We start from the raw sequence: 14,790 nt of genomic DNA, 5'->3' as shown, positions 1-14,790 counted from the left end.
TTCATCAAATAGAGAACATCAGTAAAGAGACAGTATAAAAGAGAACCAAACAGAAATTCTGGAATTGGAAAGTACAATAACTGGTAAAAAAAAATTTTGCTAAAGGGGCACAACTATAGATTCAAGCTGAAAGAAAGAGGGATCAGCAAACTTGAAGACAGGCAGTTGAGGTTTTCCAGTCTGAAGATTATAAAGAATAAAGAAAAGGAACAGAATGTCAGAGGTCTATGAAATACCATGAAGTGTACCAATAGATAACGTAACAGAGGCCCCAGAAGGAGAGGAGAGAGAGAAAGAAATATTTGAAGAAGCCATGGCCAAAAGCTTCCCAGACTGGGTAAAAACCATCAATCCACACATCCAAGGAGCTCAATATACTCTAAGATAAATTCAAAGAGGTCCATACTTAGACACAGCAACATAAAACTGTTGAAAACCAAGGACAGAGAGACTTTGCAAGTAGCAAGAAAGAAGTGATTCATGACATATAAGGAAGTCTTAGTAAGATTAATAGCTGAATTCTCATCAAATGTCAATATCCTAGTTGTGATATTTTATACAGTTTTGCAAGATGTTATGATTGGAGGAAACTGCATAAAGTGTACATGGAATCTCTTTGTATTATTTTTATAATTGCATGTGAATCTACAATTATTTCAAAATAAAAACTTTAATTACACACACACACACTTGGAAAACAGCTCTTGAGTCTAGGATGAAATCATAGTAGAAATGTAAAAAATATTTAGAACTGAGCAATAATAAAAATATGATATATTAAGGCTTAAGAAACAAACAAATAGTAGTGATAATTTGAATAAACTTATAGCCTTGATGTCTATATTGGAAATTAAGAAAGTCTGAATATTAAAGAATTAGACACCCAACTTAATTAGAAAAATAACAGAACAAACTCCAGTAGAAAGAAGGAAATAAAAATGATTAGAGGGATCCCTGGGTGGTGCAGCGGTTTAGCGCCTGCCTTTGGCCCAGGGCGTGATCCTGGAGACCCGGGATCGAATCCCACGTCGGGCTCCCAGTGCATGGAGCCTGCTTCTCCCTCTGCCTGTGTCTCTGCCTCTCTCTCTCTGTGTGACTATCATAAATAAAAAAAAAAAAAAAAAAAAAAAAAAAGTCTGTTTCAAAAAAATGATTAGAGCATCAAGAAAATAGAATAAAGAGAATCAACAAAGCCAAAAACTGGTTATTTGGGGGGGGGGGACTAATAAAATTTACAAGGAGGGGAGAGAAAAGAAAAAATATTAGTAATGCAAAGGGGACATAATCATGGATGCAGGAGAGATTTAAAGATAATATTTTGCAAAATTTAGATGAAGAGAATCTAGAATAATATAACTCAAGAAATACAAATCTCAAATAATTCTAGGCCTACAAAAGAAACTGAAACTAGTTAAAATTTCTTACAAAGAAATCATCAGGATTAAATAATTAGGTGAGTTCTATCAACTTTTCAAGAAGCAGTTCATTTCAATCTTATATAAACTCTTCAGGAAAACAGAAAAAGAGGAAATAGTCCCAATTCATTGTATGAGATTAATAAAGCTTAATTCCCAAAGTAATCACATTACAGCCCATCTCACTAGTGAACCTAGATGCAAATATATTAAAGTATTAGCAAATCAAATCAGCGATGTATAAAAGGGGTAATAAATCGTGACAAAGTCAGGCTACTTCCAAGGATATAAGAATGGTTTTATTATTAGAGAACTAATTCTTCCCATTAACAGTAAAGGAGAAAACCAATTATCATCTTAATGGATGCAGAAAAAGCATTTGATAAAATTCAACAGTCATCATGATATAACATTTACTAAAATAAGAATAGAAATGATCTTTCTTAATCTGTTAAAGTGTATTTAACATACATCTAAGATAAACATCATTCTTAATGGTAAAGGGCATCCCCCTCCTCATTTTTAAAAGATTTTATTTATTTATTCATGAGAGACAGAGAGAGAGAGAGAGAGAGAGAGGCAGAGACACAGGCGGAGAGAGAGGTAGGCTCCATGCAGGGAGCCCAATGTGGGACTCGATCCCAGGACTCTAGGATCATGCCCTGGCCTGAAAGCAGGTGCTCAACCACTGAGCCGCCCAGGTGTCCCAAGGGCATTCCCTTTAAACTAAGTAACAAGATAAGGATTCTATGATCACTACTTCTATCCCACATTGGGCTGAAGGTCAGTAAGACAGAAAGAACGAAAGAACAAAAGAAAGAACCTAGTATTTGAAAAGGGAAGATCAAAACTATTATTCACCAATAATATAATTATCTAAAAGAGAAAACCCTTAAGAACATACCAAATTACTAGAAATAATAAGTTTAGCAAGGTCGCTAAATACAAGATGAATATGCAATAATGCATTCCCCAAACTAGCAGCTAACAGAGAAATATTTAAGATACTATTTACGGAGCACCTGAGTGGCTCAGCGGTTGAGCTTCTGACTTTGGCTCAGGGCATTATCCTGGGTCCTGGGATCGAGTCCCTGCATTGGAGCCTGCTTCTCCCTCTGCCTGTGTCTCTGCCTCTCTCTGTGTGTCTTTCATGAATAGATAAATAAAATCTTAAAAAAAAAAAAAAAAGATACTATTTACAATATAGGCAGTTGTGGCAATGACCTGGCTAGACCATATGTGATTTCTAGTTTGTTCTCCAGTCTCCTGTCAATTGTGAGCTCTCCTGAAACCCTTCCAGTAAATTCTTTTTGCCTGAAAACTGTTAGATTTGGAGTTTTGTTGCTTGCAAACACATATCCTGCACTTATGCTATTACATTAATTGATTTTTGGAATAAAATCTGTGTCAAGGTTTGTCAAGACCAGCCCCAAATTCAAGGATTGGCTAGGAGGAATCATAGGACTCAGCATGCAGCTGTACTTATGGCTATGATTTATTACAGAGAAAGGATATGGCACAAAATCAACAAAGAGAAAAGGCACATGGGGTTTAGCCTGGAGGAAACCAGGCCCAAGCTTTCGTGAGGCCTCTCTCAGTGGAGTAACAGAGGACACCCTATTTTCCTCAGGTGCTGATTGTAACAACACGTCAAGCAAGTGTTGCTTACCAGCAAAGCTCATTAAAACTCTGTCCAGGGTTTTTACCAGGGGCGGGTTACATAGGCACCTTCTGCCTTCTGGAAGGCACTCAAATCCCAGACTTTCAGAAGGAAAGCAGGTGTTTTGCATAAACTATATTGTTTGTACAAATAGTTTGGACACAACGAGTCACTGTTATCAGTAAGGGTGGTAAGAACCTTCACAAAATCCAAGTTCCCAGATGCCAGCCATGGACCAATCTTGCAAGCAGGCCTTTCAAAGGATAGCTTTCAGGTCTGCTACGCTAGCTCTTTTCTGCATGATGGGCATCTACTTGACATATTGAATTGAAAAGCTAATATATTATAGCCACTTGTCAATCCATTTACTTCATTATGGAATAATATCATTTATCTTTAAATATGTTTCATATTAACTTTTATGAGATTACACAGTTTTAGAAAGTCAAATAATACTATGAGGCTTAAAAATAAAACCAGAGATCCCTGCTTTACTCCAACTCCTGCTCTCCCAATTCAAAAGCAACTATTACAAACTTCAGCAGTTTTTGCCAGTATTTATCTTTCATTTCTAAATAGTATGCATTTACTCTTGGATCTTGACTTCCGATTTTATACATTATCCTTCAACTATGGACGATGAGGATTTAACCCTCTTAGATATCTTACTTCATAGTCCCAAAATTGTTTTATCATAATTTTTAGCTAACTCCCTATTCTGTTTTTTATTATTATCATTATATAAATGTTTGCAAATGAGCCACATTGGCTCAACTGAAATTACATTTTTCATGAGAGTTGTCTTTCCTAGATTTAGTAAGTGCTTGTTCTAAAATTTTCATTTTGTATGTTCATATTATTAAATTCATCTGCAAACTCTCCATCAGTGCTGAAAAACTTCCTGTCATATGGTCAAATGCTTCCGGTAATCTATCCATTCCAATTGTTTCCAAGGTCCTCTCTGCTTCCTCTAACTCCAATGGTTGCGCTCTAGGGGTGATACACAATTCTTCCCTGGTATTCCCTTTCACCATAATCCTGGGGTTGCTTTTTATTTCTCTTTCATATTAGATCTCATTTTATAGATCCTGTGACTTTTACTTTTCTTATTTTCTCCACATCATTTTTTGTGGTATCTTTCAGTTGCTTCCTGAGAAAGACTAGATAAGTGAGAACTTGCATATCTGAAGATGCCTTTATATTATTTTCACACTCAGTTGATATTTTGGCGAGGCACAGACTTTTATATCAAAAACAATATTCTCTCAGCATCTGAAAGGGTTATTCTATTGGCTTCTAGCTTGATGTCATTCTGACTCCTAGTCCTTTCTATGAGATCTGCCTTTTCTCTCCAGAAGCTTCTAGGATCCTCCCTTTTTCTAGTGCTGGTGTTCTTGTTTTGGGCCTTTTTGCATTCAATGTACCAGATCACTGGGGGAGCCTTCATTCTGTAAACTCACTACCTTCCTTTCCGGGAAAATTTCTCATTTCTCTTTTTAGAGTTACTATTAAGGAGATGTTGGGCTCCCTGAATTCATCCTCAAATTCTCTTTTCCGTTTACTGTTGTATTTCTTTGTCCTCTCTGGGAGGCTTCCTCAACTTCACCTTCCAAATGTCCCCTTGTATCTTTAAAAATCTTTCATATTTTTGGGGGGATCCCTGGGTGGCACAGCAGTTTAGCACCTGCCTTCAGCCCAGGGTGTGATCCTGGAGTCCTGAGATCGAGTCCCACATCGGGCTCCTGGCATGGAGCCTGCTTCTCCCTCTGCCTGTGTCTCTGCCTCTCTCTCTCTCTCTCTCTGTCTTTTATGAATAAATAAAAATCTTTAAGAAATGTTTTTTAAATAATAAAAATCTTTCATATTTTTAATTTCAAGCCCCCCCCCTTTTTTTGGTCTCTCTCTCCCTAGTAATATCATGTTCTGATTTCATGGATGTTACTCTTTGAGGCTAAGATATTCATTTGTCAAGATTTCTTGGTTCTCTGCATTGACTGTTTTCCTTTGTTTTAGACTCTTTCAAGAGATTATTCTCATCTATCTGTAAGTTCTCAACTTTTAAGAGGTTTAAATTAAAAAGACTATTTAAAATTGTGTGTATTCGGGTAGGGTGAGGCAGTTCTTGATATGTGGTGGGTTTCGGTATAAGGCAAAAATGGCAAGTTGGATTTCTTTTTTATTATTAGATATGTTCCTCCATCACTATTCATAAATGGTCTTTACTTTCAGAGACGAATCCTGGAATTCCTTAATATCCTCTCATCTATAGCTCTTAAACTTTAATATGCATATGAATCACCTAGGGGGAGTCCCACTAAAATGCAGGTTTTAGTTTATTAGGTCTGGAGTGGGGCCTGAGACTCTGCATTTCTAACCAGCTCCTAGGGGATGCCAATACTACTGGTTCTTGGATAACAATTGGAGTAGCATGGCTCTCATATAAACTTGGCTTCCAGTATTCTCAAATATGAGGGGATGGAAAGGGCACGGTCACTGACGATTTTGATGTCATGAAAATACTTCTTTCAATTACCCCTGAAAAAAAATGGACTGGCTCAAAATGCTCTCATCGGATATTTTTCTCCTCCCCCTTCTGGACCACAAGTGCCAGCAATTTGTACTAGCCTCTCCCTTCCTCTTTATCAGCCCTGAGAAGGGAAATGGGGTGGAGAAAGGGTTGTCTCACCATTCATTACATAGAGCTTCATTTCAACTCCCATTTTCAAAATGGCATTTCATTCCTGCCATCTTTAGTAACTGTTAAAAACTGTGTCTACAAGTCCAGATGTCTTTAGTTTAATTTCTTGAGATGGTAAATGTCCAAAGAGTAGAGGGGAAATTTGGCATCTAACTCCCCCTTTAACAGATTTTTCAGCCAATTCTAACTTCAGGTCTATTCTCCCAGTTACCAGACCCATCCACCACTTCTTCAGAAGTTATCTGTAGTCTCTAACTTCTAAGTCTTTCTAGTGGTCTAATGTAAATCAGGTTTTTTTTTAAAAAATATTTTTATTTACATATTTATCTGAGAGAGAAAGAAAAAGAGAGAGCACAAGCAGGGAGAGCAGCAGAGGGAGAGGGAAAAGCAGACTCTTCAATAAGCAGGGAGCTTGACATGGGGCTCCATCCCAGGACCCCAGGATCACAACCGAGCTGAAGGCAGACGCTTAACGGACTGAGCCACTGAGGTGCCCCATGAATCAGGTTTTTCCTGGCTCTTTTTGCAGACTTGTTTTAGCTTTTCCTGATTTGTTCATCCACCTACTTCCATTCTTCAAAATTTTATTGATAATTCTCATCTGCTATTCCCTCATTTTTGTTCTTGCAGACATTATTGTTTTTTTGTTTTTTTCTTTTACCATTTACTAACATATCAGTGAAGTTTTGGGGATAAATGCATGTGCTTAATCCACATATTTTAACTATCCATGATTAAACTTTCCTGGAAATGTCTCCCTCTCATGATAGAGTACTACAGTGTAGAAGGTAGATTGAGTTTAAATGTGCCTTCATTTCATTGCTTATTTGTTCCACCTTTACTATGTTCCTTTTCCTTGTTCTCTTTGTGGTTATTTTATGATTCCCTTTTCTCTCTTTATTAGCTTGTGAGTTATGTCCTTTATTTTTATTCTCTTAATGGTTAGTCTAAAAATTAAAACAGATATTCTTTATCAACTCAATTGTGGTACAATTTACATAAAATAAACTACAGCTATTCAGTAGTGTGAAGATTTTTGATAAACGTTTCTCCATCACCATAATCAGCTTACAGATTGTTTCCATCACTTCCAAAAGTTCCCTCATGCCCCCTTCTAGTTAGTACTTTCTTCCACCTGTGGGCAGCTACCAATCTTTCTGTCACTATAGATTTTGCATTTTCAGGAATTTCATGTACATGGAATTATACTTTACATTACAGTAGGTGTTCTTGACTAATCAAAGGCTAATATTAATCTTTGAACTTTTCCCTTTTCCCAGACAATTCAAGGACTTTAAAACACTTTAATCCTGGAATTCTCTAATATGCTGTAGTCCACTGCTTCCTAACTTTGATTTACATATTGTGTTAGTCAGGGTTATCCACAGAAATGGTATGTGTGTATATAGGTATGTGTATACATAAACACACATATATAAAAATACATGTATATTTGCATATACATACATGCAAATATGTGTGTATATGTATATAGAGATAGGGATATTATAGGAATTGGTTCAAGTGTTTATGGAAACCAAGAAATCCCATAATCTGTCATCTGCAAACTGGAAAAGCAGGGATGTCTACTGGTATAATTCAATCTAAGTCCAAAGGCCCAGTAACCAGGAGCCCCAATGCCCAAGGACAGAAGATCACGTTCTAGCTCAAGCAGACAGCAAATTTGATTTTCCTCTACCTTTTTATCCTGTTCAAGTCAACAGATTGGATGATGCCCATCCACATTGGTGAAGGTGATCTTTACTCAAGCCTACTGATTCAAATGCTAATCTCTTCTGGAAATGCCCTCACAGACATACCTAGCTCTCTGGGCATCCCTTGGCCCAGTCAAGCTGACACATAAAATTAACCATTACATATATGTAGGGGAGGATCCTCTCCTCCTAGGGGAGGATCTTGTAATACGCAGGTTCTGGCTTAGTAGGTATCATTGTTTTTGTGTATTTTCCCTCTTTAAAATTATACCAGATAGATGGCAACTGCTGGGCTGGTCCTGCTAAAATACAGAAATAACATATTTTATGGTATCCTGACTTTACTCTGATTAAGAAATTAGGATTTAAAAAGAAAAAGAATTTAGGATTTAATGGGAATGCTAAAGGCTGAAATGAGAAGACATTAAACCAGTTTGAACAACTGACACTTGCCACAAAATATTTACTTTCAGGCCTGTGGCTGACCATTCTACTGAGTGTATGATAAAAAGTGTTCTAGCTAGAATTCAAGTCCACAGCGAATAATGCAAGCCATAGTAGATGGAGAATTTAAGCCATATTATACCATACTCTTCTCACCCGACTAGATCTTCGAGTGTAGAACTATTCAAGTCATTTACCTGTTCCAAAACTCATCGGGGACTACTGCCCCTTCACAACCAGTTCCCTAACAGTCCCCACACTTTGACTTTATTTTTACTTTTCTAGCCTTCTCTCTCACATCTCCCAATTTTGGGTTAAATGGGGTACTGCACTGTATCCTGAATCAATCTTATGGTGTTCCTTTCACCTTTCTTTGCTAATGCTGGTGCTCAGGCTGGTCCATACTCTGTATTATACCATCCTCCCAGTTGACACTCAATCTAAATTTTAAGGTGGAGCTCAAATGGCACCTTATTCACAGGACCTTCCCTCTTTTCTCTCTTCTCTAAACTCTCATGCTATTTTGCTTGTATCTCTCTGAGTGGCTTATATGCTGTATGTATGTTTATTAACATACTTGCCTTATTCCTGTGATAGACTTGGAAGTGACTCAGGCCTAAAAGCATGGCCTTTTCACCTCTGTGGTTTCATAAGCATAAAATAGAAACTCACCTGCAGCTCACAATTATTGAATGATTATGTATTTTAGCATGATCAAAAGAGACTTTAGAGAACTTGAGCTAACTATTTCCTCAGTCCTTGGGCCCACATACCCAACAGGGGCTCCTATGCAATCCTCTGCCACCTCTTAATTTTCAATAATTGTAGCAACACTGTAAATACCTCCTAAGTCTGAACCTAGATGATCTTCTCCATTGTTCCTATGTTCAATCAGCCATCAAATTATTGATCTATCTTCTGATTTCTGATTTGAATCTTCCTTTCCCTTCTCCTCTACCATCCTTTTGATCACTCTGGATAATGCCCTTTTATTGTCATAATTCCTGATTACTTATAGTAAATTCTTCCTGATTTACCTAATACTGTTCCAGCTCTGATTTATCCTGTACACATTGGGGACCATAATAATAATAATAGAGTTAACAGGTTGATAAATGAGAAATGGCATGTATACTGGGCCTATTTTGTATATGTGCCCACTGTACCTTTGGAGATTCACCTCCTGCCCATGTCCTCTGGTCCTAGCAGTAGACAATGGCCAGACTTCATCAGAGTATATCATGTCTTTCTGGTCACAGCTATCAGTTCAGGTTGGCTGAGAGACAGCTAGAGACAGTATCCTGATGAGATAATTTGAGTCTCTTGGCTTTGCCTAAAGCCAGATGTACTCCTGGACTTTCTGATTATGTGAGTCAATAGATTTTCTTTATTAAACTAATCTGAATTTGTTTTCTAAGTGCAAGAAAGATTTTTGATATTACGGTACGTAAAGCACTAAGCATACTACCTTGTACATAAGTGTTAGGGATTATTCTTATTATCTTTATACCCTTGCCATACACCATATCCAATTCAACCTTTTCTTAACATCTGCCCATATAGACCAGCTAGAATAATTTCCTTATTATTCCCTGCATATTGTTCCTTTGCCTGGGCTTCCCTGTCACCAACCTAATAACGTTATTCTACACTCTTTTCAGCAATTCACATCCATCATTATTTAGGACCTGGCTAAAAAAAAAGCCTCCCATTTTCCTTTTGAATAATGGTGGCTTCACACTGTTCACTGCCTTATCTAATTTCTCCTGCATGTGTTTTCTACTTATTTCCAGCTTGCTTCTTGATTGTATGTTACTCAAGGCAAATTAAAATAAGATCATTGGGCCCTTTTTAGGTTGAGATTTTGTCATTATTTTCCAAATATTTTGTACAGAATGGGACACATAATAGGCGTTCAATAAGTGTCTGCTATCGGAATAAATGAATGGAATTAAATTTAGAAGGTGTGATATTCAACTTAAAACCTATTGTTAACCCAACTTTTTCCTTTTTCTAAGCAAACATTATATTCTTAAACCATTTTCATTATGGCAAAAAAAATATCACGATGGTTACAACCTCAAACATTTTTCCCATTTATGGTTTCATACTTTTGGCCAACGTTTAAGGAAGGAATATTCTATTAAAAACAATTTAAGAATCAATCAAAGCCTATTTTCTCTCATCATACATATTAATCCAGTGGCATTGCATCTGACCCTTCAGAGGTTTCTTGCTCTGGTAAACTAATGATAATAATAAAGCATTGACAAAAATATCCTGAGATGCTGAAAAAAAAAATGAGGGGGAGAAATTTTTGTATTCACGTTTCCTTTTCTAAATGGTAAAACATTCTCCTACACCACCAAATAAGTTAGTTTATACTCAAAAATGCATAGTTTTGAAAAACTGCTATTTGGAAACAAAGGTTTGTGCCCATGTTTGTTGAACTTAATTGCTGTACCGTTAATGGAAGAGCTGAGGGCTAGTGAATTTAGACTCTTTAAAATAGCTAAAGATTAAAGTTAATTGAATTTAGTGCCTCTGGGATTTTTGATACATGTTCCAAATTTGTTTTTAATGACATAATTGTCCCATGTTACATTTAAGATTACATCATTGTGAACTGGTTATATATGCAGTTAACACTAACAGAAACCAATCCCAAATGTCAAAAACAAATAAATAAATGTCAAAAATAAATGTCAAAAAATTAGAGTTGAGGACAACCATAATGTTGCCATTAAGAAAGTGGAAGTTGAAAACAGAAGAGAAACACTCCATTGAACAAGGTCTTACTATGAAAACTTTTAATAGAAAGATCTGGAAATCAAATGTATTAACTCTATGCTTTTTCAAGAGCATTTAAATCATTATTTTACACTTAATGTTGCAAGTAGAAACGAATGCATTTTCCCAAGGCATCTATTCATTAACTTTAGTGGAAAAAGATAGTTCCCAATCACATAAATGGGAACTGTGCTAAATAAATTTTGTGAACATTTATCAAGAAATAGAAGTTACAAAAAAAAAAAGAGAAAGAAATAGTTACTAGTCATATGTATAAATGGACATAGTTCATATTTTCAAAGAACTGAAGTTCAGTATTTTTGTTTCTTTTAGTCTTCGGGGTCTCACCCCCCCCCCCTTAACTAAAAGTAATTGTAATATTCTTTTGCCTCTGGGGCTTTCCCTTCCACAATTAATCATTTTTTATCTACACCTTCCCTCCAAATGATTATTCATTCCCCCTAGCCTTAGAACACTTGACATTAATTCATACTCCTTCAGCATCAGTTTTCAAAACATTGCCCTGCCCTTGCTTAGCTCCACGAGACACTCCCTTTTCTTTCAGAAAATTGGTTAACAGAAGAATTTTTGCTATCACTCTGCTATCACTTTGACAAGGTGCTACCATGAAATCAGAAAAACATCTTTGTAGTACAAATTAGCTTTCCTTACTTTCATCGAATCTTCAAATTCAAAACACAATATATTTAAATTCCTTGCGATAATGAACATCTATACTTCAAAAGTGGTGATATGCTCCGTTTAAACATTTGGAAGACTTGGATCCTGAGACTATCTTTCATCCTCTGACTCTAGAAGCCGTGTCCTTGATCATCAGAACCAAGCAAGAAATTGTGAAAAAGTCTCACCAGGCTACACCACCAGCGCGGGCAGAGGAAACGCTTTCAAAATATGTCATTCATCTTCACATTTTAAAGGCAGTCTATCCATACATGTCTTATACACATCATTAAATATTGGTACTTAAGACTTCAGTCATATGAGGTACGTTTTCCAATTTACAGGGGACGTGGGGGGGGGGTGCCGAAGGAGTGTTCCTCTCCTTAAATTTACTTATCGAAACAAAAGCCAGTCTGATTACATCTGAAAGTCTGAGGTTGCCATTTGTCAAGAGTTTTTTTAGAAAGCCGCTTATTGCATTAAATTAACCGATTCCTAGCCAAATCAGGTTTAAGGAGAGAGTGCTGCTCCTGTCTCCAGTGACAAACGAGTTGCCAGACGTCCTTAAGTAGACTGTCAAACTTCTATGTTTACTCTTTCTAAACACATAAGGGAGAGAATAGCACCTACGAGAAGTCAGGTCTGTTTCTGCAGAAGCGCGTCCTCTGGGAAACAGACGCTCACCTGTGCACCTCAGACGGGCTTTCCCCGCCGCCCTCCCTGGCGGAGGGGATGGACATCGCTAGACCTTTGTCCTCGGGACCCGAGCGCGGCCGGGCAGGGAGGGGGACTTTCGGGGAGCAGCGCGGGCACCTGCACCCTAGGAGACTGCAGCCCCGTCTGGGCTCCCGAGACCGCCGGGCGGAAGCTCTGGAGGGGCCCTCCAGCGCGGGGACGGGGTCCGTGGCCACCTGTCCCGCAGGGGCACGGGGAGGGCACGAGTGACCGCTCTAAAGAGTTAGGGATCCCCGTCTTTCCCAACCACGGGAACGGCCCCCGCTCCCTCGTGGGGCTCGCCCCGCGCGGGCTGGGCCGGGCTGAGCCTCGGCCGCGGCGGGCGCAGACCCGGTGTCCGCTCGGCGCCCCCGCCGCGTCCGCACCGCCACCGTGAGGCCGAGCCGGGGACGGTGCCCCGTGGCGGCGGCGGCCGCGGCTCCGCGCTCCTCGCCGCGCCGCCCCGGCCGCCGCCGCCGCCGCCGCCGCCGCCGCCGCCGCCGCGCCGGGCACGGGCGGGGGGATTTTCCTCCCGTTCCCCCCTCTTTCGCGCTCTCGCTCCTGTTCAGCGGGAGAGCCCGCGGAGCCAGGGAGGGAGCGAGGGAAGGGGTGGAGGTGGCGGGGGGGAGGCCGGAGGGGCGGATCCTGCCTGGGGGCTGATCCCTCCCTCCCCTCGGCCGGGCTCCGTGGCGGCAGCGGCGGCGGCGGCGGCTTCATTCCCCCTCCTCCCCCGGGAGCGGCGGCGGCGGCCGGGCCGGGGCCCCAGCGCGGGCCGGGAGGGGGCACGGCGGTGGCCGCGGAGGCCAGCGCGGGAGGAGGCCGCGCTCCGCGCCCCGGGCCGCGCCGACCTGCTCGACGGCCGGCCCGCCCGCGCCCAGGGGCCCCGAACGGTGGGGCCGGGCCGGCGGCTGAGGTAATGGGGGTGGCAGCGGGGCCGGCCGGAGCGGGAGCGGGGGCGGGGGCGGGGGCGGGGGCGGCGGGGCCTAGGAGGACGAGGGACCGCGCGGGGGGGGCGGGGAGGGGGAAGCGGGGGGCTTCCCGGGCCAGGCGGGGGCGGCGCGGAAGCGCTCTCCCGGAGCGAGGGCGGCGGCGGGGAAGGAGAAGGCGGGTGAGGGGGGAGCTGAACAGCGAGGACCCCCTCCCGCAGCCGCCATCTTGTTTCCCTCCCCCCCCGGCCCTGGCTGGCGAGCCGCCGAGTCCCGCCCCCGCCATGTTCTCCAATTGGTCAGGCCAGAGGGGGGTTCCGCCCCCTGAGCGTCCCTTGGCCCCCGGTTTCTCCTGACGGGCAGGCGAGGCGACCAATGGGCGCTCGCCTCTCTGCCCCGCTGGTTCGCTGGCGCTAGCTTTCTCTGTGTGAGGGTCGGACTCCGCGTCCGTCGGCCTCTGGTGCGCTCGCCCCCTCCCTTCAGGGGAGGCGATGTTATTTCCCTCCCTTCTCCTCGGAAGGGTCAAGATTCTTCTGGAAGAGGTGCCCCTTTAAAGGGGCAGGGGCCTTGGCAGGGGCGCTCCCTGTCTCCTGAGTCTCTGGTGGGCTACGGGGGACACAGGCTAATTGCAGAAACTCCTCGTCCTTCGGAGACCTGGGTGGGGTGGGCGAGTGGGGGCTCGGGGGTGCTGAGAGGACCTCTGGGGGCGTTGGGGTATCAGGAGGCGTGTTTGTGGCAAGGGCTGTGTGGGTTGAGAAACTCCCGCCAAGAAAACTGGACTGTAAGCTCCTTGTGGGCGAAACTCGTTTCCTCAGCAGCGGCCCTCGCCTCTCCAGAGTTGGCCTCCCGGTGCCCAGAGGCTGGGCAGGACCCAGGAGGTTTTCCGCAGATGCTCGCTGCTGGGGTGACGGCTGACCCAAGCTGCTAAGGAGGTGGCAGGCAGGGAGGGAGAAGAATATACAGCGCCTTAACAAAGGAGGGTCCACAACCTCTGTCTAAAACTTTGAGGTTAGCGTTGAGGCAGATTTTCAGGCCTGTGCGAGGATCTCCCTGCCCATGAGGGCTTGGGGGCAATGAAGCAGGACTGTTAGCCTGGGCTACCCCCCCCCCCCCCGAGTTGGCATTTGTCGGGCATGTAGTGGCCAAGGGCCTCTGGAACCTGGACAGAATTGCTGTGATGATTCTGTTGCCTTTTGTTCCAAATGGGGTGTGTGCCTGCCTGGCACTGTTCCTCAGCCAAGTTGTTTTTTGTTTGTTTGTGTCACACTTTTTTTTTTTTTTAAGATTTTATTTATTCATGAGAGACACACAGAGAGAGGGGGGTAGAGAGAGAGAGGCAGAGACACGGGCAGAGGGAGAAGCAGGCTCCATGCAGGGAGCCCGACGTGGGACTCGATCCCGGGTCTCCAGGATCACGCCCTGTGCTGCAGGTGGCCCTAAACCGCTGAGCCCCCTGGGCTGCCCCTCAGTCACACTTTTTTTTTTTTTTAATATTTTATTTATTTATTCACGAGAGACACAGAGAGAGAGAGAGAAGCAGAGACACAGGCAGAGGGAGAAGCAGGCTCCATGGAGGGAGCCTGACATGGGACTGGATCCCGGGTCTCCAGGATCAGGCCCTGGGCTGAAGGCGGCGCTAAACCACTGAGCCACCCGGGCTGCCCTTCAGTCACACTTTTAAATGAAGATCTTAATACCTTATTCACATAGAGCAACCCTTAAGGGATAGATTTCATTTTCATTTTAC

At 42.4% G+C, this 14,790-nt stretch overlaps 1 protein-coding gene across 5 annotated transcripts in view; it reads left to right on the top strand.

Moving 5' to 3' along the window:
• Nucleotides 1-12,886: 12,886 nt before the first annotated feature.
• BRPF3 (bromodomain and PHD finger containing 3) overlaps nt 12,887-14,790 on the top strand; it is a 34,989-nt gene continuing 33,085 nt past the window's right edge. For 2 of the 5 annotated variants that reach the window (XR_013383618.1, XM_077904265.1), the window contains exon 1: nt 12,887-13,030. The gene's annotated coding sequence lies outside the window, so the exon portion shown is untranslated. The remainder of the gene's footprint in view (nt 13,031-14,790) is intronic. The other 3 variants (XM_077904264.1, XM_077904261.1, XM_077904263.1) reach the window with 3 other exon arrangements.

This window comes from Canis aureus, chromosome 7, assembly GCF_053574225.1.
Source record: "Canis aureus isolate CA01 chromosome 7, VMU_Caureus_v.1.0, whole genome shotgun sequence".
NCBI classification, from domain to species: domain Eukaryota; kingdom Metazoa; phylum Chordata; class Mammalia; order Carnivora; family Canidae; genus Canis; species Canis aureus.
This window is presented reverse-complemented; position numbering and strand designations above follow the sequence as displayed.